The following is a 25,619-nucleotide window of genomic DNA, read 5'->3' as shown; positions in this document are numbered from 1 at the left end:
CAAACCCTGCGGGCAGTGTTACACCCTGCTTCAACAATACCGTCCCTTGGTAAGGGCCAGCACCGATCGAGGCAGAGGCAAAGCAGTGTGGAATCGTGTTCTGTGCTAACAGTCATTATATTGTAAAATAATGCCAGGTCTGTGCCAGATGAAAGCATGACCTGAATGCGTGCAGGATGCACAAGCCCGGGGAGCTGGGTGGCTGCACTGAGGCAGGTCACTGTGCTCTGCAAACAGCTGCAGGCAGCTCTGAGCTTCCCAGGCAGCTCCTCTAGATCAACTGGGAGGAGAGAAGTCAGCTCTCTGCAAAGCAGCTCTATCAAAACCACCCCAGTAGGGGCCAGAAGGCCTCAAGGTGCAAGACCTGCATGGGAAGGAAGCTGTTTTTACACACGTACCAGCTCCTTCCAATGCTGTATGGAAAAAAGGAAAAGACCACAGTGGATGCAAAATGCACTTGATACAACATGCCAGGGCCTGGTTCAGAGCGCAGGGAAAGGTCACAGTGCCCATGACTCAGCTGCCACGGCATTCGGGACTCTGAGAAACCGTGATCCAGAGTCATTCTGAGCCTTCTTCCAGCATCTTTCTGATGACATACACATTTTTTTTTCTGCCTGCTCCCTTTAATTTTTCAAATTCCTGGATAACCACACTTGTAACTAAAGACAATGGCCCCAGAATGAGCAATGAAGTCTCTCTAGCTGTTGCGCTAGATGCTGCTTGAGTACCGTGATAATAACACTGTTGGGAAATCATCACCAGTGAGTAATGCTACTGGCTTCAAGGGAAGCATGAATTTTGCAAAAACTCGTGTGAGAACTAATCTCCCATTAACTTCCAAGGGGACTGCAAGCTTTTATACTCAGACCTCAAACAAAAGGGGAAAAAAATAGCCATCAAGAGATGCTATGGTCAAATTAATCAAAGTGAACCCAGCAAGAGCCTCTCCTTCACATGTTCCAACAACTGTACTTTTTGTTTTTACATGCTCTTTGAAGACATGCTTCACAATCCTTCTGTGATACAAATAATTTTCTTTCTGCCTTTCTGAAGCAGCGAGTAAAATAATAGCCTTTTTTGTGATAAGGACATCCAAAACAGTAGAAAGTATTCTTTTTTTTTTTTTTAATGGAACTGACCTTATGAGTAAAAACAAAAAAAGATCTCTTGTTGTAAGTGATCCTCTGCCAGCAGCCCCCATGCCTGCTACTAATTTCAAGCACTTTATGTTCCCCCTCCAGTAAGGCTTTGTACTCTTTCCCACTCATTAGAAGATGGCTACTGTAAATAGCACTTCCAGCCTTAATATTAAATACAGGAAGAAATAGGCTCAAACCAGGTTATAGCTGTAAGGCAAACTGACAAGAGCCAGGAAATTTATAAGATAAATTCAGTCCTTAGCTAACGCTGTTGTGAAAACAAACACGTGGGAGTTACCGAGGTGCCCAGGGTCAGTGCAAAGTGCTCGTTTCCTGGCTTTTGTCAGCTGGTGTCAAAACATCAGCCTTACCTAAACATCAGATTTGCTGGTTTTAAAAATGGTCTTGCACTCAGAAACAAGGGATGGATGGATGGATGGATGGATGGATGGATGGATGGATGGATGGATGGATGGATGGGTGGATGGATGGATGGGTGGATGGATGGATGGATGGATGCATGCATGCACCCTCCGCTTGAGGCTTCACCAGCACACACCATTGGGAAGCGCATCTCCCAGCCCAGTCAACCATGTCAGGCTGGGCAAGAGGTGCCACAGGCAGTCTGCATGATGCTAGGTGCCTTCTCTTACCTTTGTCCCAAGAGCATCCCATGCATTTTTAAGTGACAGGCAGGTGTGTACACTAGTTTTCAAAGAACGTGCTTTGTGCTTGCTGGAGTAGCCATGGGACAAGGGGCTTGACAGATGCTGGGTTTGGACTTGACACATGACCTCACACTCTCCCTTTAATTTGTAGCTAGCAGAGGGAAGAAGGGAAACAGGGCAAGCACCATCCTTCACACTTAGGTGCAGACATTCCTTCAGGAGCACCTCCAAGCATCCTCCAAGCAGTGGGCACCCACTCAGCCCCAGGGGAACACCAGCAGCTCAAGGAGGGAAATGAAAGGTGAGTAATCCCCTTAGAATGTTCAATTCATTCTAATAATACAATAATTTTGATGGTTTCAGATTTAAAATGACAATTCAGTGCTGTTGAGTTTTCCAGTAGAGACAAAAAGAAGAATGTGTGGGGGGGAAAGAAGAGTGGAAGTTGCCCAGAAATATTTTTGCTTTTGTAGGAATAATTTTTCTTGTTCCCATGTGGATGTTTTCATATAAAACTAATGAACCAGATCCTAGCTTCGGAATGGAGAAGGTGATGGTTAATCCCTGAGCAGCCCATGATATGGGAGAAAAATACGTAGGTCTAAATTCTTTTCTTTTAAGCAATGCTTTGGGAAAATGTTGCAATATCTTAACTAGCTTATAATTTAAATGGCTTCAAACCTCTATCATTAAAAATGCACTGTACGTAGTTATAATGATGCCTGGCAGCTTAAGTTAAATTGAAGAGAGGCTGAATTGAGCTGCATGACAGCTGTCAGTGCAGCTTTTTGGACCAGTTCACCTAACACACACAAACACCTTTTTCTAAGCCAGTGAAGATCTCACCCAGAATACCCTCAGGGCACAATAAATATTTAATTGTATGACAAATATTTTATCTGCCTCAGGAGGCTGACAGGAATACAGGTGGTCAATTGAGTGCAAGCTGAGAGAAAACAGGTGAGTCAATGCCATACTCAAATGTTAACTTATTATTCCATGACGCCCAGCCTTTGAAGGAACACATCTTTTATAACCTAGGAGAATAAGGAGGAGGCTGCTTATGGAATTAAAGGTTCCCAGCTTCTAATTAGAAGGAGAGTAATTGCTGCATCATTTATAGAGATCTTAATAATTTATTTTGTTTTCAGGACAGGTACATTTGTGCTGTATAATTTTCATTCATACATATACACATTTATTATATTTTTCTTTGCACTACATGTTTCTCTTCACTTTAAGCCTTTATTTTAAGGAATATTTTATGCCTTTCATGCAAGGAAAAAAATAAATAACGAAGAAATACTGTGCTTTGAAACTGATGTTGAAGCTGAAAAATGGAAAATTTGAACTTTTTTGAAATTTTACTTTTTTTTCCCCCCTTTTCTTGCACAATCCATTATTCATATGCAAACTTCATCTCACTTCTTTAGCTGACACCCAATTCATTGGTGATTTTCAGCAAAATTCAATAAATAAATAAAACAACAATTCATTAAGAAAACCACCAAACCACCATAACTGTTTGCTTATGGCCTGGAGCTTGTTCTTTTCCTTTTCAGTATTTTAGATGGATTGGGGGGGGTGGGGAGGGGGGAGTGGGGGGAAGGAGGTGGAAATGAATTTCCTCTCTACTTTAGGCTCAGTGTCTAAACTAGAGACAGTATCATCTGCACATAGTACATCAAAGCTGAGACTTCAATTAATTCCAGAGTTATTTATTTAAATAGAAGTTTCTCATTGGCAAACTACTGCTGAAGGACCTCAAGAGGAACATGGAGGCAATGAGGGGGAATTCCATTATTCCCATCCTCCAACCTCCTCTCCTGGGCATAGGACCAACATCAAGAAAATAAAACAGTCACCAAATATAGCACAATGGGCCTTTTCCTACTAATTACCTTAAAAATTCCCAACTGAAGAAAGAGACCCCACACAGATTTTCTATGCCACGTATTAGCACTGGTTCATCTGGGTGAGGAACCTCTGAAAATAAAGCTCCATAATAGAGCTGCTGACACAGCACAGAGCAGGCCTGTATAACGAAATAGTTTTAGACCAGCCGATTGACTCCATCATTTGTAGGAGAGGCGTTTTCTCTTTGAAAGCCTCCCTTTTGTATTGCTCACACTCCTCCTACACGCTGCTCCCTGGCAGACTTTTTGCTATTCTTAGGAAGCTTCTGCAGCTTCCTACATCAGATGGAATTTACCTTCATGTAATTATTTGTTCTGGGAGCTTTGATCTCTACTTCCCTGGTAACTGCAATGTAGTCACACTTTGAACTACAAGAAAGTACCAATTTAAGGCTCTTGCTGCAAACATCATAATGGTTAATCCTAACAAAAAGGTGTTAATTGGTCTCCTGGTGATTCTAAGCCGCAGTCACAATAGGTTCTTATATTTGTTTACCACTGCTATATTTCCTCGTCATCCCAGTAAAAGTGCATTAGATCTGATAACCTTTTAGGCAGGCTTCTCGGTTTTTTTGGCTGAGGGTACAAACTAAAATTAAAATAAATATATATCGATATAGGTGGAGCATTTCTGGCATGGCTTTTTGTGATTACTGACTACAAGCTTCACAAGAAGCTGTTTGAGGCTGTGTACTCATGGGTAAGAGGTAAAAATTTAGATGACTCCAAACTCTTTCTGAAGCACAATAGAGCCTCTGTGCTAGATGAAAGCTGTTTCTTCATATAATGCATTCACTCAAACCTTTGGCCCTGACAGAGATTTCATAGAGCTGAGGAGAAGCATTATTCTGTTTCATTTTTGGATCCATCTCCTGCTCAGCAGTCCAAGAAATTTATACTGAAAAAATGCTTAAGCTCAAACTAATGAAAATTGCTCATCATTTTGGACTGCGCTACTGGGTTTTCAAGAGGTTGTTTTATTGTTAAATTGGCTGGTTTTATAACATAGCCAGGATAGAGAACACCTTCCCAACAGAAAATCAAGCTATGGTCTCTGCTGTTCAAGGCAGGGCCATGTATTTTATTTGTCTGTATGGAACACAATGTGCTTTTAAGCAGTCACTGTGCTAACACATTTATGGCGTTACCAATGGAAAATCAGGCTTGCTTGGTTTTTGACTTACACAAATATGGTCCTTATTTTTAATATAACCACTAAGTTCTGATCACCATCAAGTATACTACGCCCATCTCTCAAAAATAAAATAAAGCAGAAGTGACATATGAAACAGAAGTGAGTAGCTGAGGAAAGGCACTGAAACTGATTTTGTCAGGCCCTGGGGCTATTTCTCAGCGCAATGACAAAAGGACCAGACAGAACTGCAGTTTTGTTGCTCAGCTTACATATTCCTGGAGTGCAGAGGATCCGGCTGTTCAACAAAAGATTACTCACAAGATAAACATGAAAATGGCACAGAACACCAGAATCCCACCATGCTCTTCTGACCTCCTAGGGACATTCAGCAGTCTCAATGAGCGCCAAACTGCCAGCTCTCCCTCCCTCTTTCCCTCTCAGGCAATTAAAACATTTTTGTTTGCTTCTGCTAGTCCAGCCCTTCCCACTGACCAGTTCTCCTGAGGGGAGGTTTCCGGTTGTCCTTTCCTGTGATTAGAGCACTTCAGAATCTTACACTTCAAAAAATCTCACTGAAAACACCAGGAGAGCCCCCGCAGACTGAGGACAACTCTTGAACCCCAACTGAACTCCTGATTTCTCCAGACAAGCTGAGTCTTTATTCTCTGAATTATCTCTGTAGATGGACCATACTACACAGTGTCTCCCCAGTGCACTCAAAATACCTCTAAGCCTGTTAAGAGCAGACAGAATTCCTTTGCCGTGATCGCTTCAAAATGGCACATAAGCGTGAAGAATATCAGTTATGGGAGAGGAAGTGAAGTCCAGGCTGGAGCCAGAGAAGCTTGGTGGGAATTGGGTGACCTGTGTACAGGATCCAAGCTGGGAGAAGTACAACATTTCTTCTTCCTCAGCTGCAAGAGAGGAGTTCACTCCCCCACCGCTTTGCATATACAGCCCAGGAGCATTTACTGATGCTTGTCCACCAGCAGAGGCTTTAGCCTCTTGCTACACACATGCACACACACTCAATAGCAGGCTCCTATCCCAGGGTTATAGTACAATGGCAGCCCTGAAACAAAAACACTGCTATAAGGGGAAACATTGGAAAAAAAAAACATTTGTTTTACTTTTCCACTTTTGTTTTGCATGGCTTCCTACAATCTCCTGAATATAATCCAGACCTTCAGCAGCTGCAAACCATGATATCAGGTGCTGATAAATTTATATTGTAAAATATCTGCAGCACTCTCGTTTTATCACAGTGCCGCCTGTGAATAAGAGGAAGGGGCAAAGGATCTGTTTGAATTCCCAGCAATGTTGCTGTTCAGTTTCTGTGCATTTTGCATCTGGGGAAGCTGACAATCTCTCTAAAAACTTCTTGTTCTCACAGTTAAAACTTGAATCTGTGCCTTCTTTTTCTGGCTCCTGCACAATGCTTTGTGCTCAGCTTTCTTTGTTCTTTGGGTTTGCTGTTTTGTTTTGCTGTTGTTGGATTTCATTTTTGTTGGTGTTTTTGCTGTTGTTGTTTGGTTGGGGGTTAGTATGGTTGTGTTGTTTATTTTTTTCAACTACTGACATTAGATAACCAAACATTTAATGGGATTTTGTTATGTGACAATTATTGGCTGTTTATGTGTGTGTTGTTAAAGTGATAATGCTTTTAGAACAAACTATACAGTGCCATCTCAGTTTTACCATTTGCGGGATATTTGCAGCCCCACCTCCCAGGGAAAGAAGGGTGTTTTAAAAGAGCAACTTGACACAATAAATCTAATCATAATCATAAATCACACTTAAAAGTTACATTTCAGGATTACGTAGGCTTAGCAATGAGTTTGGGTGTTGAAAAAAAGGAGTGAAAATTTTGCTATGACAGCTGACAGGACAAAATTTGACATCTTTGATTTCAAAGTGTAATTCTTAGCTAGAAGTACAGATCCCTTCTATCCCTTACATAAACATCCCCTTAAAAGCTAAGAGTCTGCAAAATTCCGTCACAGCATTTTTTCTTACCTGGGCACTTCAAGCAATCTGCTTGAACCCCGAAGCTCATATTACCACATGAACACTCAGGTTAAAATTATGTGATTACCTGGTTTGGAGTGGAAGTAACCAAGGCAGGTTTTCCACTTTTACAACTCTGTCAAAGTCAAAACTAGTACACATTTGTGTCTGGGGCTTGGGAGTTCTTTGTTGAAGAGCGGAGCATATGATGGCAGTACTGCATCCTCTGTCTGTTTGCTGAGTTTACCCTACTTGTTAAAAAAATAAAATAAAATAATTAAAAATAATAATAATAAATCCAAGGGAATAATATACTTTATGGCTATTTGTAACATAGTAAAGTACTTAACAATCTTCAGTGTTTTCATCTTCTCAGAACGTGTACAGAGGTAGAAATTTGAGGCAGGAAACTAAGCCCCAAAGAGTGTAAACAATAGTTCGGTGTCACTCACAAAGGCTGTGGGAAAACAATCTTTGTATGAGATCTGCTCAACATCAAACACACACTTGAATCAGACCGTGTTCTCACCCTTCTTTTCAGGTCCAGTCTTACCAGCACTGATGTTTCTTTGCAGCAGAACGTTTTTTTTACTAACTTGAGCTTTATGAATTGTTGTTTGGCATTCTGAGTGAATCCAGGGCAGAACTGCTGATCAGAGTCAGCAGTAAACAAAGGCACGAGCAGTTACAAAGGTGGTGGCAGTGCATTTAAATTCCTAGCAGTGCTGGTGCAGTATGTGTCACTTAGACTGAGCAGTGACATGCAGAGCAGATATCTCAGGAAACAGAGCACTGCCCTTCCCATGTGATCTTCCTGAAATGAAGAAGCCATTCTTTCAAGACACTCTTCTTGAAAAGAATGTGGATAATAATAATAATAATAATAATAATAATAATAATAATAATAATAATAATAATAATAATCATCATCATCATCATCATCACCTACTCTTTGTACTTCAAGGGAGAAATGCTCAGAAATCAGTTTAAAATCCATAAGGACAGGCTCCTCTTTTTCAAGTGTTCTCATACTTCCATGTGCCAGGATGTGAATTCAGCATTTCTGATGAAGTGCAAGTGAAAAAGATGGGTCTGGCAGTGGGGACATTCACCATTGTTGTAAATTAAGACAAATCTTTGAAAAATAAATGATAATTGAATTAGTTCAAACTGGCTTTCTGATTCCCTAAAAGCCTGCAGATTGCATCGTGGCTATTCATCTGCACACAGTTATTTCAAATGAGGAAATAAACCCATTTTACTCTAAAGACAACGTGTAAGATTGAATACAGGCTCTATGGATAATGCCAAGATTCAAGACAGAACATAGGCCACTAAGAGCCTTGATTTTCCAACATGTGAACCTTTCCATAAAACACTCTTTTCCCTCTTTATTTCCTTTTCACAGTGTCCTCACAACCTTCATAACTACCTCCCCATCTTTTTATATGTCCTATCCATGCTTCTTTCCCTTTTGTTGACATGCCCTTGGCACATCCCTGTCTTACCACTGTTTTTTTTCCTACACATACAGGTCACCTTTGCACTGCAGTAGATCCACTCACCTGCATACCCTGTGCAGCACACCAGCATCCCCCAACACTTCTACCTACTCCACTCCATCATCCTCTCAGTTCCTCTCCTGCCTCCCAGAGCAGTAACCAAAGCAATTCATCTCTCTCTAGTACAGTCTACTGCATCTTCAAGGTTCTTCCCCAGTGTCCTAAAACCTCAGTGCCCTCCCTAGCTCTGGCTAGGGTATTTTCCAACAAGTATTTGTGTTCCATAGCTGGTGTAGAGCCTCCCAGCACAAGCTGGTATGTGTGTAGCAGTAGGCCTGACCACCCGGGAATTCAAGAATGGGAATAAGGCATGTACCAGCAGCTGCCTGTTGCCTCGCAGGCAACCAGGCTGACATTGCCTACCAGATGCCAGGCAGGTCCAACAAATGGCTTCAGGGATGGCATCTGGTCCCCAGAGCTCTGCTGCTCCTGCCAAGTGCCATTCAGCTCACTGGAATTTTTGATGGCTGTTTGCATGAAAGTGGGATTGGATCCTGAGTGAGCAGATGTCAGCCTCCTTCTCTCGTGATGTCTCTTCAGCTCTCTGATGACAGCTCAGTCACCACCACCTTCCCTCTCTTCTCTCTCATCTTTCGTGCTTAGAAGATGCCTCATGCAAAGCCAAAGAGCCTGTTCTTCATTCACCTTGAAAAAGTCTGCCTTCTCAAGATGCAAACAACAGTCTCAAACCAAGAGTATGGAGAGGCCAAGTCCTCCATCTCTCATTCTGAGTGTCCTTCTGGAGTATATCTTGTCCTCACTTGTTCACTTAAATGTATCAACTGGTTGCCTACCTTTTGGATTGCATGCTTTGTGAAGACAAGAACTATGTTTCACACTGTTCTTGTAAAGGTTCGAACTCAGTGATCCTGGGAAAAATGTCAGGATCACAGCCATCAAAACAGTTCAGTAAACAATCCAGTGAAGTCTTGCCAGACATTCAGTTTACAAAGATATGGGTGTTTGATATTAAAAAGCTGAATCTCTGCCACTGCACACTCAGCTTGGTTTCACACTTCAAGTCAGTTGCTTACGGGGAAGAAAGTTCATGCAGCATCTATGGGCAGTGAGCTCTTTTACTAACTGTCAGTAAGAGGTTTTGATTCAGAACTTTTCACAAGGCATGTGGGAAGACCTCCGTCTCCACAGAGGTGAAAGCACATTGCCCTTGCGAAAATGAGATGGCTTTTTTGATTTTCTGTTATCATCTTCTGCACTCCTAAATCTCAAGGAATCGTCTGCAGGCACATTCCAAAGGGAATACTGAATATTTTATTGACAGGAAGGTATCAGAGTGCTGGTTCCCATATCCACTATCTGTAAAAGTCTTTCCCTGAGGGCTCACACAGGGAGCAGAGCTGTCCTTTCCTACATCATCCCCAGTGAGAACAATGCAGGGGAGACGACCACTGCCAGGGAGGCTCATAAATCTCTGTTGGTCTCTGACAGTTTTGCTTGCCTTGAAAAAAGAACAAATACACATTCTTGAGGTGAGCATTCCTAACTCATTAATGGGCCTTTAGAAACGTGCCAGCTGTGTTATCTAAAAATAGAATCATAGAGTCATAAAATGGTTTAGCCTAGAAGGTACCTTAAATATCACCCAATTCCAACTTCCCTGCCATGGGCAGGGCTACCATCCACCGGTTCATGCTGCCCGGGATTCCATCCAACCTGGTCTTGAGTACCTCCAGGGCAGGGGCATCTACAGCTTCTCTGGGCAGCCTGTGCCAGCACATCATCACCCTCTAAGTAAAATATTTTTTCCTAGCATCTAGCCTAAATCTCTCTCTTTATTCTATTTATTTATTTATTTGTTTGTTTATTTCAAGTTTAAAGCCATTCCCCCTTGTCCTGTCTCTATCAGGCCATGTAAAAAAGCTAATCTCCCTCCTCCTTGTAAGCTGCTTTATCTCAAGTAACCATGAGAAAGAAGTTACCTGCCAAACTGGGTAAGCTGGAGGGTTGAATGCCCAATTTGCCTCTAACAGCTGGTTGGAAAGCAAGCCCTCTCGCACCTAAGAAGTTTGAATTCTCCTAGGAGGAGGTATTTACAATGAATTCCCTAGAGTTAATGTTTATATTTGTTGCTGGGACAGCCATCCTGTGAAGTCCTATTTAAATTTTTAATCTTTCAGGCTGTGTGTGGCCCAGCACATCTGCACCAGATCATGCATGTTAATAGGTAAATATTTCAGGATCACTATGGACTTCTGTATAGAAGCCATCATACAGAAGTCCCATTTAGACTAATTAGTGCTGCTGACCGACCTCAGTATCTTCCTTATCACTGTAATCATGCCAATTCACTGACTCATTCCCTTTGCCCTGATTCTAAATGCATAGGCAATACACCAGATGCAGCTTTCTAATGAATCAAATTCCTTCCAAGTACTCCTGCTAAAAATTCCAAGTCCTAGCCCATACCAGCCAAAGAGATAACTAGTCAGCACTCTACTTTGTTATCTTCTGCAAGTGTACGATCAGCTTCCTCTGTTCTGTCCACTTAAAATGTCTCTCTGCCCTGTGTGTTCTGTGGATGAAAGCTGTCTCTTTTCATGGCTCACGCAGCCACATACACATGGGAATGGCTGTATCAGCAATGCTGAAGGATGTAGTTCAAAACATATTTTCTTCTTTGCAAAGCTGGTTTGGAAATTCTCACTTACCCCTCCCAAGAGCTACTCATTTCTCTGCCATGCCACAGTCTTGTGTGCTGTCAGTGCATGGAGCCATCTCAGCAGCCTGGTTTGCAGCATGAACCACAACCAGTTTCATCAGCACCGCTGGAAGGGTGGTGGCTGGAGAGCAGGATGTGAAATAATGAAAGAAGAGGAAGAGAGATTTCTCAAGCTGACTTAGTTGTTGAAGAAAACATGGAATGACTTGCTCAGATAGGAATGATTTTTCTTATCTGCTCTGCTGTCTATTATCGCCCCTCCCATATCCATAACATGAGCCAGCACAGCTACATAAACATGTACGAGATCACAGAATAATCAGTTCAACTACTGCTAGAGGCCTCAGATCAGACTAGTTCTCAGGAAATCCGTTTGATAAGAGGAGAAATTATACAATTCTTTCCAGACTACCATTGCCAAGTATTTAGTTTGAACACTGTCTGACTTTTTGTGTCAAACGGCTTTTATATCTACCTGCAAACTGTACTTTGCTGCCACAAAGACTCTGGTGTCCAGCCCTGGTCTGTACAAAGAACACCACAAAACCCACTGAGATGGTACAACCAGATCGGTTTGGAATTAGCTAATGGCAACCCAGAACTGGCTAGAGGACAAGAACAGTTCTTCTGTCTAGAACCTCTCATATCCTTCAGCCCTGCCAGAATACAATACATACTCAGTCAGAGTCTAGAAGTCTCACATAAAAGTCCCCTTAGAAATGCAGTTTGTATTCATGGTCTGTGTGGTACATCCATCCAGGCCCCTAGCAGGTGTGTCATGCAGTGCATTTAGGCATGCACAGCAATCCCATGCCCTAAACACATGAAAGTTACTATGCCTGCATTAAACTGCAAGAGTGTACAATACCTCTCAGCACTCTGGTGTCACAGTGTTTTTGGTTATGTTTCATGCCCTGGGATTGCAGTGGAGAAATATGGAAGTCCCATGTATGCATTTCTGCCTCAGCTTCCCTGAAAATGCTGCATTGCAAAAATACAAACCAAGCAGCAAGGATAAAAAGCCAAAACTGTACAGTGTAAAAGATTCTCAGTGAGAATCCTTCATTGTACCAAGAATTTATGGGGATATTCCAAAAGATTTCTTTGGCTTCAGAAGGAGCTGAGGTAGCACAGTGATATAAACACCGGAATAGTACTGTAACCAGCCTTTGGCTTATAACTAGCTCCTTGAAGAACTATGAAGATTATTCAGGATTTATGCATGCCTCTTCTGAGAGCTGCCTGTTTACGTTCAGAACTGTGCAAAGAAAGACAGGATAGTAGATATTTACTGGATCAACACAAAACCAGAATGTACTCACATTCAAGTCATAATATGTTGTAAGATATAGAGCAAGTGTTTGGTTTTTACTTTTGTTTTTGTGGAGGTTTGGGGTTTTTTGTTTGGTTGGTTTTTTTGTTTGTTTTGTTTTTTTCCAGGAAAAGCAGAAACTACCAAGTGGATAAAATGAATATCAAGGAAATAATTTCACTCAATGGACAGTGGGGTGACAAGGCCAGAAGAAGAACAATAGAACTGTGAAACTTGAGTTTTATATCAACTCACTCTGAGTACAGGATAACAGGGAGTCCTTTCCAAAGGAAACAGTACTTACACTAACACAGAAAGGATGAGATACAGTAAAATATACATATATATGGTAATGGAAAGAGAATTGTGGCTGAAGGTAATGGTTGCTGAACAGATAAGCCACTTGCAGGAAACATTTTAAAAGATTCTTCTGACAGCTGCAGAATATTTGCAAAGACTGCTGTAGGTAAAAGGCAAGGAGAAAAATGTGGAACAAAATGCTTAAAGCTTCCCCTCTCAATAATAATAATAATAATAATAATAATAATAATAATAATAATAATAATAATAATAATAATAATAATAATAATAATAATAATAAAATACAAAAGCAACCTTTTTTTTTTTTCTTTAGTTACTTCAAGACACTTTGAAATCATCAAGTGTTTTAACACAAGAATAGCAAAAAACATAAAAGTGAGTGTTGCCAAATGACAATATGTTTAATCTTTTGCTTCAGCTGCCTCATAAACCAGCTTATGGGTAAATTTTGGTAGAACTAATGCCGTCAAATGAAATTTCCTGTTCCACTCTGATTAGCTCAATGGCAATAGTACCATCTCTGCATCTGAGAAAAGCATTGCTTCACTGCCTGCTTCTGCATCTGTTTACCCATATTGAAAAAGATATCCTTCTCTCAGGAAAGCATGCAGGGAAGCTAGACAGCCACTGATAGGAGCAAGACCATCCTAGATCACTTCTCATGTATCCCAGTTGACAGAGCAAAGCTCAGCCTGGAGTCAGCGAGGCTCACTAGAAGTCGGAGGACAGGTAGAGAGCAGTGGTATGTGTTGTGGATTGTTCCTCCCCAGGAATACTCTGGTAAACTGTGGCAATTAGAGTCTATCTGAGCTTAGGAAAACATCACTCCTTTAGCTCTGTGCCTTCGATTGACACTTTCTAATCATGTCAGCTGATGGCTGCAGCTTTATGCAACATCCCCAAGTTTTGTTCCCATCATGCACTAAGTAAGTCTGCAGGGCTGACCCGCTGCAGTCATCTGGCAGCTCTCCTCTATCCATCTCCCAGTGTGAACAAAGCCAGACAGCAGCCAAGAACAATCTATGCCTTGTATGATCACTCACTTCCGCAGCCCTCAAGCTGCGACACAACAAGACTTTCCAGCAGTCGCCGGGCTGGGTTCACTGAAATGAAGATGGTTTCCTGCTGCTTTCTACTAGTAAAAAGTTATCTGAACTTTCTCCAAACTGATGCACAAACAAGTCTGAGGAGAACAAATAAAAATTCTGGCAAACTAGAAGACAGATGATGCCAGAGAGTAGGGTTTCTGTTCTGAAAACAGGATGATTCCAGTTGCAGTGAGGTAATGGTGAATGGTTGCCTCACAAGCCATTTCACTGGGAGCAAACAGAGTATCTGCAATACACAAAAGTGCTGAGTCTCCATGGTGAAATTGCTTTAATTCATATTCTCTGATTTCTCCTTGCTGGTGTTAAGAAGAGCAGAGTTTTGCCTGCAACTGATTGAAATATGTGCCCTGGATTCATCTTGTTCTTAGCATCTAGCTGAAAAAAAATGGCCTGGGATGATTGATAGGTGGATAGTGCTGGAGAAAGTCATTTTATGACTTAAAGCATAACAGATTTCACTTGGTGCTTTTCAGTGGGAAATTGAAATCAAATACAGTAGCAGAGCAATCTGTCAGAAAGCTTGTTTCTCTGAGCAGAAGAACCCACTTTAAAATACATAAGTCACCAGCATGTGAAACAAATGACGTTTTCATTTCTTTCAGCCCTCATATCTTAAGGATACGAGATCTAATGTATAGGATCTATTATTATAAATCACAGAAACTGTGAGTAAGAGGCAATGGCTACAGGTGACTCTGTGCATTTGAGACTGTTCATTTTGCAATTTTACCTTCTTCCCCAAGGCTTATCTCTGAGCCACATCTGTCTTAGTAAGAATGACATAATGGGAAATGGTTACGGGTTTGAAGACTTTTTAAAAGGATTAGACATTGTGCTTCCTGCATTCCACGGATAATAACAAGTTACTATCTTCATCTCTGAAAATTTTTCAAGGTGACATCTTACACTCCATCAGGTGATTTGGAAGAAAGGGCACACTGTGTAACATACTGGGTTTTTACGATGACTGAAATAGTTTGTCCTTTAACATCACATCTGATGATCCTATAGTACACATCTTGCAGGCAAGTGAATCTGTGAGTAACTTGGGCTGGAGTTTCTAATTTACCTGCAGACAATAAAACAGACAGTTTCAGAGCTGAGTAGAGCTCCGTTTTGTCCATTTTAATTATCCAAAGCTACTAGAAAAATTATAGTATGTTGTATGTTCTTTTGTTTATAAAAGGGATAGCTTTTTATGTTTGTTTGTTTGTTTTAGGAGGGGGAGGGGGGAGGAAAATTGTGGGTTCTTTTTTCATTCTTGATGTTTGTTTTTGTTGTTGTTGTTGCTGTTTTGTCTGTCTGTGGCAGTAGTATTTGAGGAGAATTAAAGCTCTCTCTTCCTGAGTCCTCGCTCAGAAGTTCTCCCTAGAGAAGAAGCAAAATAGTGGGAGAAATGGGATCATAATCTCTCCAGCCCCTACAACCAAAGTGTGCAGGAACTGTGGCTCAGAGATCTAAGCAAGCAATTTCCTTTTTCCCTTCCCCACAGCACTCTATTGCATGCATATTCTATTCCCATTCTCATTTGAACCCAATTTAGACAATAACATTTGTGGTACTTAACTTGGGTTTAAATGTCTAACCTAACCTGCTCATGCTAAACTGTCAAAGGGCCAGAGCAAAGCATCAGCTCTCTTGGTCCTGTTTTAACTCCCACCCCTTGCTCCCACCAGACCTGCAGTGCTCTGGAAAGTCATCCATATGGTGTGAACATGTATACCACACACAAGCTCTCTCATGCATTTCTCATGGCTTTTCTTGTACTGCTGAGCCTTGTGGTACTTTGTCATTCTGTTTTAAACCTGGAATTATGGAGAAGTGTTTTGGACAAAAAGTATTTTATCAAGAAGAGAAATACACAGAAATATGTCATACATTTGACTGTGACTTTACCATTTTTATTCTATTATTTGATATCAGAAAAAAATACACTTGGGAATGATAAATCATTAGCTGTGGGCCCATCAATATTGTGTTTTTAAGGTGTCACTACAAAGCCAGCTAGAAAGCAAACACATATAGATCCATGCTGTTGCATGACTGGTAACACATCACTTCTCAGATTTGTACTGTGAACTGTTTTGCTGTCAAGTACACTTCGGGTAGAAAAAGGAATATGCTTTTTCTTTTTGTGTCTTTCAGTTACGTGATACATAGCACAAAAATATCAACAAGGATCATATATTGTGAAGGATATCTGATAATTAGGCCACAGTGTGATGTGGTTGTAATTTCAGATAAATTCTTCATTCCAAAAGTTGTCATTAACAGGTTCTGTTTTCTTGCCCAGGTCGTTCTCACTGACAAACTGCCCTTGTATCAAAAGTGCTAATAGTCGAATTTCATATTGTTCCACCACACCCAAGAGCTACATAGAAAAAGCTTGTGTGGTGATCTGAAGAGTAATGAGGGAGACAGCAGTGCTGTTCAAAGCACCCTGCCACCAGAATCAGAAAGATCACAGACTGATGCATGTGACAGCAGTGTTGGAACAAGCCCAGAGCTGGCCACTGCATGCAAATCCCACTTCTTGGGAAGCTACATGGTTTTGAAATTCTTTTTCTCATCCTTCTCAGCCTTACTAAGAATTTCCACTGAGAAAGGCAGTAGCTTATCCTTACACTTCACTGACAACATTTAGCTTGTCATGCAAATAAAGTCTAACTGACTGGGTTTGCAAGCCCTTACAGTTAAAACACTACCTCTTTCCTATGAGGCAGCGGTCTGTGTCAGGTAGGAAAGTTCCTGGCATCCCACCAAAGCCCATGGAAATTACTGCAAATTTCAGCAGGCTTGGTTTAGATTCTGTCTGCATAAGCATCAGACAAGACCAGCATAAGTTTCACCTATCTGTATTAAAAAATAGAAATTGTAGCATTTTAAAATTTAAAATCAAATGGTATTTAGTGATTATTTTACTTTGGCACCTACACGGATTAGATTCAGCTTATTTCAAGAGTGTTCACAAGAAGACTCAAACCTTGAGACTGCACTGAAAGCAAGAACAAGATAGACCTGTTCCTCATGGGAACAAAATGAGGTGATCTGTGCACCTACAAGAAGAGGATGGATGAATCCAAACATCTACTGACCTGAGTTCGCCCAAGGATGCCTGGGCAGCAATGGACAGGCTGCTGCCCATTCTAGCCTGTGCCAGCATGTCCTCTGTTCAGAACAGGGAGGAAGGATAGAGTAGAGCTGTCATAGCTGAGACTCCCTCAGGCTGTTAGTGCAATGGACCATCACAAAAGGGCCATAGATGCTTTAGGATCCCATGGCCCTGAAACACTCCCTAGATACTAACTGACTTCCAATGACCCAAATAGTCAAACCTGAAAAGATCAATTCATTAGCCTGCTACATTCTCCAGCGACCCAGAACCCAGAACTGTGACCCTAGAAACTTGGTCTGCTTGAGCTTCATGACCAGAGATTCTCCAAATAACCATGAGAGGCGATTTAATAGCGTGTAGAATTGTCAGTCTGACTTCAGGCTCCTAACACTCCTAGTGAAGCCAATTGTCTTTTTCCTTACAAGCCACCATTAATAATGGCATTGAAAGCAGTAATTACGCTGAATGAATCTCTCCTCAGAGTGGAATTGAGCACAGAGTTTCACAGTGCACCTAAACGTGTACCCTGGTGCTTTGGGAGCTCAGGTTTTTCTGCAACACTGAACTCATGACTTTTTCTGCACAAAATGGACATTGCCTGCATTCCAGTAAAGAAGCAGAGGATTGTACAAATTAGTGCTGGAAGGGACTACAAGGGGTCACCTCATCCATCCCCCTGCCCCAAGGCAGGCTCAGCTCTAACCAAACCATTCCTGACAGATGTTTGTCTAGCCTGTTCTCAAAAACATCCAGCAGACATCCCACAGTCTCCTTCAGTATTAGCAGTAACTTATTCTGAGGTTCCAGCACTCAGCTCAACATGTGTGCTGTTTTATTTAAAGTACAAGGATGAGACATTCATCAGCTTTTAAATACTCAGACGTGTTACAATTTATCAAATGTCAAGAAAGCCCTCATTTATGCGAGGCTGATGTCATAGTTTCTCGCACACACTTCTACTGAAAGAGAGAAAACTTCCAGAGCAACTGACCACAGCTGATCTGCTCCAAACTAATAGGCATGGCTCTGAACAACACTTCTCCCTCTACACCAACGCTGAGGGTTTTTAGGCACTTAGAAAGTACTTGCGATACACCTGAATGCATTCAAGTGCATTGGCTCCTCTTTGCTTTGCAGACCACTCTCCTACCATGGAGGCTCAAAGCCTCACTCTCTGGAAGACTGAGTCTTGAAAGTATGTGAGGTGTCTGCTGTGGGACAGCTCCCCATACTCTCACTCTGAAAATCCTAGGAGCAATTGGTGCTGATAGATTCAGCTGTTTCCATTCTCTGGGATACTCAAGGCCAATGGTAGGCCAAGGGTTTCTTTACTGATGCTCATACAGGTAAAATCCAGTTTTTAGTCTTTTTTAATAACTTCTGACTTCCATTAGACTTACTGGAGTCTAGGAGACAACCAAATAGGTCTCATCTGATTTCAAGACAGGTTTTGGGAAAAAAAAAAAAAAAAAGGCAGTTTATTCTTTCATGTGGCTTTTTTTCTGTTCATTAGATTGTCCCCAATACTATGAGTACTGCAAGCAATTAGAGTTTCATCATCCCTCCCTCAAAGTCAATATGTATTTGGCATATTCTCCAAAGTGGGCCTGAAGGCACTCTGAAACATTTGAGGAAGTCCACAGCATGTAAATTAATACAATGATTAGCAAAATGGTCAGTTGATTTTAGTACTGTTAGGCAGGCTTTTCGTAGAAGGAGAAAGATAGGGTGACTAAGAAGCAAGTGCTAAAATATATAATGAGAACACAGAAGAGTGGGAGAGGAGCTTCTCTGTGCCTGATGGATTCACTGGTCTCACCCCTGTGAAACAAATGAAGAGTCTACATCATTCTTCTCCCTGGAAAGGCATGGTTAGGTGACATGCAGTGAGTTACTCCCAGAAAAAGGTGCAATTCCTGAGTTTCACGACTGCCTTGAATTCATCCTGTAGCACTAGCTGTGTAACGCTCAGTGCCCCAAAGCTTCCCCTCACACATGGCTGCGAGTTGCTTTTACAATATCAGTGACCTGAATATATGAGAGCAAAACTCTCAGAGAGAATTAGATTCAAGAGGCATGAAGCTTCCCAGGAATCTGAAAGAACTGGCATTTAGGCCTTCATGGCCCGCTAGAGCCAGTTAAAAGGTCAGAAATAAAAGGTTATTGACCTGTAGATTTTCTTGAGACTCAGAGGGCACCATGACTTCAGCCCTAGAGTTCTTCTCACAACACAGGGATTGCAAAGGAGTTTGTAGGTCACCAACTCCACAGCATATGAAATCACAAGAATGACCAGCAAATTTACTACGTGTTTTACTTGACTGCATTGAATGTAAATAAATCACTAAGAAATTGTCACTAATTGGAAAGCTCATGAAACGCATAAGTAACTCTCCTCACTGGAAGAAATACCAAAGTACATTTCTGTGGCTTGAATTATATAACCAGTCAAAACACAGGATCATAAAGTTCCTACATGACCTTATAATACATGAATCTATGCTGCTTGTCTGTGGTGAGGCAAAGTCTCCCTGAGTTTAGTTTTTCCTCTTATCCTTTAAGCTGTATCTAAACAGCTCCTGAAAACCTACACAGTTATCTCTCTTCAAACAAATACAGTCTATACAAGTCACATTATTATATATTACACACAAGAAGGGGTTGTTCTTGACAAGTTGCCAAGAAAGCTTGAGAACACAAGTTGGTATCACTTTGATCATGAAAGACAAGTGGCTCCAGTTATTTGAAATTGTATTTGACAGGATGGAAGTCAGATAGGAAGTGAAATGTTAAACTCCAGTATAAAGATCAATGCTTTAAGAATATTTAAGCAAAATAGAATAGAAGAAATTGATTTTCAAAAGGTCAAGGAAAGACCCAAGTATAATTTTTATTAAATATCTATTTGAAAATCTATGCATGATGCAAGTGAACTCTTGACTGTTGCTGTACTCAAAGTACCCTCACTAATTCTAGAAAGCCACTTGCTGGTAACAGCAGATTTCCAGTGTTCAGCAGTGCTAATTGGCATAAAAATGCTGCCACAGCTTTATGGACACCTTTTCACGCAGACTCTTCCCTTTTAGTGACTAAATCCTTAAAGTCAGTAGAATTAGTCCTGATCCATGCTGGTGGAAACTGGAGGAGAATCAACATTGGATGGACTAGATGATCTTCTAGGTCTTTTCCAACCTTGATAATTCTGTGATTCTGTGAACATCTTGTCCCTTCAAGTGGTAATCCTTGTAATCATCTTTTCCAAACATGAAGGCAATAGCCACTGCCTAAAGAAGTTATCCCAACTTTCAGACGTACTTTGAATACTTCACACACAAAGGAAAGCCTCAGAGAATGACATCAGAAGTGGATGTTTGTTCTAGTGTGGCTCTCCTGACATTACTAAGAAACTCAAACTTGCTTCAGGCCAAAAGCATATTATACAGGTGAAAGATTAATAGGTTATCTAGCCAGCTTGATGACTATTAGGATAGAGCTGAGCAAGAGCAAATTTCTTAAATGGAAATGGTTGCAGTTTCTTAAAAGATTCAAAGATCTGAGGAATTATTGTGTTTTTCCTCATATGAAGCTTAGGTTTGAAGGTAGCAGCATCCAGTATGTTGATGAGACAGAAGCAGGCATTGTTGGGACTGCTGTTTTGCTGATATTCTCAAAGTAACCTTGGTTAATAACCCAAGAAGCACTCATCTCCCCTCTAGCCAAGAGAAGATAGAGTACTCAATGACCTACTGCTATCAATTCCTTTACACGAGGGAGCAATGCAGTGCAACACAGCACAGTGCACCTGCCATAGTCATTAACTCTTCCTCTCTACTTGATACTGGGTACAAGGACATATTACAAATAACCACTGAATAACGTGCTAGCAGTCATCATTTTTCTTACAGAAACTGAAACTCTACGTGTTCTCATCGTTTGGCAATATCATTTGGCAAATGTTAACTGGTTTGTCCATTTTCATCAAAGGACATAATTTCAAACTACCTCGCTCTTAGCACAGAGAAGGAACAGGCATGGGAACCTGCAGACCAGCTGATATGGAGCAACCTGTTTCTACATTGATTTACATCTTCACATACCCTCAGTTTGAAAACTTTCATGCAGTTCTTCAGTGTGGATGATAGACTACAGGGAAATCCATTTTCAGCTTGTACATCATAGAATGGCTGGGGTTGGAAGGCACCCCAAGGATCAACAAATTCCAACCCCTTGCCACAGGCAGGGCCACCACCATCCACATCTGGTACAAGATCAGGTTTCCCAAGGCCCCACCCAAGCTGTTCTTGAACACCTTCACAGACAGAGCATCCACAACCTCTCCGGGCAGTCTGTGCCAGCAACTCACAACTCTCTCTGTAAAGAACTTCTGTCTGACATCCAATCCAAACCTTCCCTCTTTGAGCTTAAAGCCAATCCCCCTTGTCATATTACTGTCTACCCTTGTAAAATGTTGATTCCCCTCCTTTTAAAAACCAGATAGTTGCAGTGAGATCTTATTGTAGCCTTCCCTCCTCCAGGCTGAACAAGCCCAGCTTCCTCAGCCTATCTTCATAGAGGAGGTGCTCCAGTCCTCTGGTCATCTTCATGGCCCTCCTCTGGACCCTCTCCAACAGTTCCACATCTTTCCTGTTGGGTGCCCCAGGCCTTGACATGACCATTGACTCCAGATGGGTCTTCACAAGGGCAGAGTGGAGAGAGACAATCATTTCCTTGTCCCTGCCACATGATAAGCAGCAGTCTTTGGTCAGTTCTAACCAGGTACCTATGAATTCTTAGCCTATGATATCAATCTTTCTATGATTCATCTAAGGAAATCAGTTTAATCTATCGCTTTTTCTTCCTCTAGTGAAATCTTGATCACAGTTACTTTGAAATCAAGGTTCACATCAACATTTGCCATGTGAAATGTGGAATGACATATTAAAACACGAGTGTTTCCTGTAGAGATCTCTAAGGTAAAAAGGTGACACATGCTATTGCACTTTTGCTTTGAGCAGCTGGGTCTGAGATGATTATAGAAAATAGGACACTCCCATCAAGTCCCCAAAAAACTCACACAACTGGGTACTTGGCAACAGATTTCAAAACGAGCCTTAAAGAATCAATAGCTCTGTCCTGATGATCATAAACCCTATGCAGCAGAGTAAAGGCAGACACCAAATGTATCTGCATCTCATCTTTACATTAATTTCTTTCACTCCAACATCTAACAGTCCTCACTGTTTGTTCCTCTGAGTTAGACATCTTGCTTGGGGCATAAGAGTCATCTTTTGTTCCATGCTGGAACATCTCCATGCACCAGGCAGATCTTGTTCTGTGGGACAGAATATCTAGACATATGGTATTAGAACAATAAGAAATAAATCTTGCTTTTGTTTTATTTAATAATAGCAAGAGATACTGAAGACATTAATTCTAGCTATGATGTGAAGCCAGCAGGCCTGGTTCTCCTCCTTTTACATTGCTCCCCACCATTTAGTTCTGAGTGCCCCTCTCTGTTCCTTTCCTGTCCCACAATACTCATTGATCTTCTCTTCTCCTTCCACAATCTGGTCATTAGTAGGAGCTGAAAGCATTCTTCTCCTCAGACCATTATTTACTATCTGTTTTCAAGTTGCATTCAAAAGCAGCGCTGGCTGAGAGATACCCACAAGTAACAGAAAAAGCAGGAGTGAGAGCACTGGGGCACTAGGGGTATTTTCACACAGATTCATCTAACAACACTAGTATATAACTATTTAAACTGTTCTCTGAATTGCAGTAACTGGTCAAACCTGTTCTAACAACTTCTGGCTTTGAGAGCAAGTAACTGAAATCAGGGAAGCTGCTGCTCAAGGAAATCTGGTGTTTCAAATGGATTTTACATCATTTTGGACTTTCTCCAGGCAACTGTAAATTATTTTGGAGGCAGGGCAGAGTCCTATAGCTATCTGTTCAATTCAGTCATCATTCTCGGTTTGTAACATTCAGTGCAATCTTTTTCCCACCTAAGAAAAACATATCAGTGTAAGCAAAGTGCATATTCCCACTAGGTACTTTAACATAAGTTGTTAATGACTTGTGACTTCCTGATGCAGTCAGGCAGAGAAGACTTGTTTCACACTAAGCAGGTAAGCAAAATTTAAACCAGATGATTCCAACAAGGAAGAGCTCTGAGAGGAGCAGGATTAACATAACTTTATACATCTAAGCAGGGGCCCCAAAGCATGGGAGGAAAGTAGCAGTACATTGACAACCTTTGGTGGTTACTTGAGAGGCAAGAGAAGTAGCTCACCGCCTGGAGTCCTAGAAAAATATTATTCAATAGGAAGTTTTTGGAACTACTTACAGACATTGACCCTGAGCATCCATTCAATCTAACAGGGCTTTTGGTTAACTTCCTGCTTGTACAGTTGAACTGTAAAGACACACTGTAAGGCATTAATCACGTAATAAGGAGAAATTGGCCATAAAAGGAGGCTGCTTTAAATTTCATGAGCCATCATGTGAATCCAGCTTCACTTGCCTTTACCATTCAAAAAAACAGCACTACACAGATACACAAACTTAAACAAGTTTTCCCTTTGGTAATAGCAGCTTCGGTTGGAATGGAAGGATGTTGCAAATGAAAGCTTTTCGTAACACCTTACCAGCCCTTCACATCTCTCCAACAGGGAGCAAACTGGTATTTGCAATCAAACTTAAATCTGGTTCCACTAATTAAAGGGATCATCTAAATCTCCTACTCAGTGGCATGAGACTCTATTTACTAGTTAATTAAAGACTGTTTCTTAAGCCCTTTCAGAACAGACATTAAAAAAAAAAAAAAAAGACTGAGAATGCAAGGCTGAAATTATTGGTTAGGTTCTAACTAGGAACAAAGTGTTAATTTATCCACTAGTTCACGTTTGCCTGTATTTTTGAAATGTCTTGTTTCCTTTGATATAGCTGAGGGTGAAAAAAGAAAGTGTATGTTTCCTAATGGCCTCTCAGTCATAGCTGAGCTTACCCTCAGCTGGGCTGCAGGCTGCGTGGTAGGTCACTGTACTGTCAGTGAGGTTGGGAACCCTGCATGTACTCCAAGTCTCCAGTAAGTATGAGGAGAAGGACTGTAAGGGGCAGATTATCACATCTGTAGTATTAGCAAAACATAATGACTGTCAGGCTGAACAAGAGGTAAATACTTACATGGTGTCTTTGGATGTCAACATTATTTGACTTTAAATAAATTTTGCTACGTTCCATTCTAAGCACTGAGTAAAGGTGGCCCAGCAATGTGAGTGCCATTCAAGGCTCTGGAAGAGAAAGATTTGTTTCCTTCCTGTGCCACAGACTTCTTTTGTAGCCACTTGAGATCATAATGTAAGGGAAAAGACGAATTAAATCTCACACCTATGTGACTCTGTACTGAAGACATTACCTTGTATACATAACACTCTCTTTATCAATGCAGAGCATAAATCCTCCCCTTTTGGACCCGGTACAAGAACAAGTAAATCAGAAACCATTGGATTTCTGGGAAACATTTCAGTGGACATCACATGGATATTTCAGCCAGGGGAACAGATTTGGGCTATACTAAAGTCTTTACATTAAACTGCAAAGTCTGCAAAATCACACTTTCCAAATCCACTTTCTTAAAATATTTTGCTAATGTATCCAATCAGTTAAAGGTAAGTTCTTGCAGGTCCTGTGCTGAGCTGCCTGCTGGGTGTCAGACAGGATTGAGTCCTTCTCCTGCCCCAAGCCAACAAACAACACAGTACTTGGGTTAGTACAGTTCAAGCGCAAGCTGCTGCTGCTTCAGTTAAGATGCTCTGATCCTCAACCAGGCTTAATGCCTCACATTTATTATCATGTTATCAACTCCCACACAGCTTTCAGTCAGCTCAGGCCACAAACAGAAGTTAGGATCTAGCCACTATATGTTATAGAGACTTGGCAGTTCTCTCCAGTCCACTGTTAAAAAAAAATCTCCAGCATCCTTCCCAAGAATGTAGGACTCTTGAGGCTTGCATAATATTTAATTTCATAGTACAAATCTACCTTACAGTTGGGATTGGAATGATTTATTCACTTCCAGTGCACGTCTGTCCTGCCCTATATAGCTTCATACAGCATCTTTATCAGCCAGAGAGTTCAAGCAGTGTGCTGAGCATACACAGGTGTTTCAAAGGACAGCTAAGGATGAGGGCAGGGAGTGTTTTGTAGGTATACACCTGTATTTACACATGCACATGTACACACAGGCTGATATGTTTTGATTTGAGAAGCTGAGGAAATGAGTATAATGGGTCTTTGATTCAAATGAAGTTTTCTAAAATCCCCATTCCCAATTCTTCTCCCCACGCACACCAGTTTTCCTTTCCCACAAGTGCCCTCTCCTGCTTGGGTGGTCCTAACCTTCCATGGAGAGTACTGGAGGCAATGCAGTCTCCTGCCCCATCTCCTGCACACGAAGGTCAAAGCACTGTGTACTGCAAGAACCATGTGTTATAAAACAGTTTCATGAGAATAGCTCTCAACTACTGCAGTAACTTAAGCAGATAGCCATGAAACTAGGATAAAAACGGTTTTTTTGTTCTTATGCGTAGATCTTGATGAGCATTTTGGAATAGACATGCAAAGTACTCCAGAGACTCAAGGCACCTCATA

Source organism: Coturnix japonica, chromosome Z (assembly GCF_001577835.2).
Source record: "Coturnix japonica isolate 7356 chromosome Z, Coturnix japonica 2.1, whole genome shotgun sequence".
In the NCBI taxonomy this organism is placed as follows: domain Eukaryota; kingdom Metazoa; phylum Chordata; class Aves; order Galliformes; family Phasianidae; genus Coturnix; species Coturnix japonica.
This window is presented reverse-complemented; position numbering follows the sequence as displayed.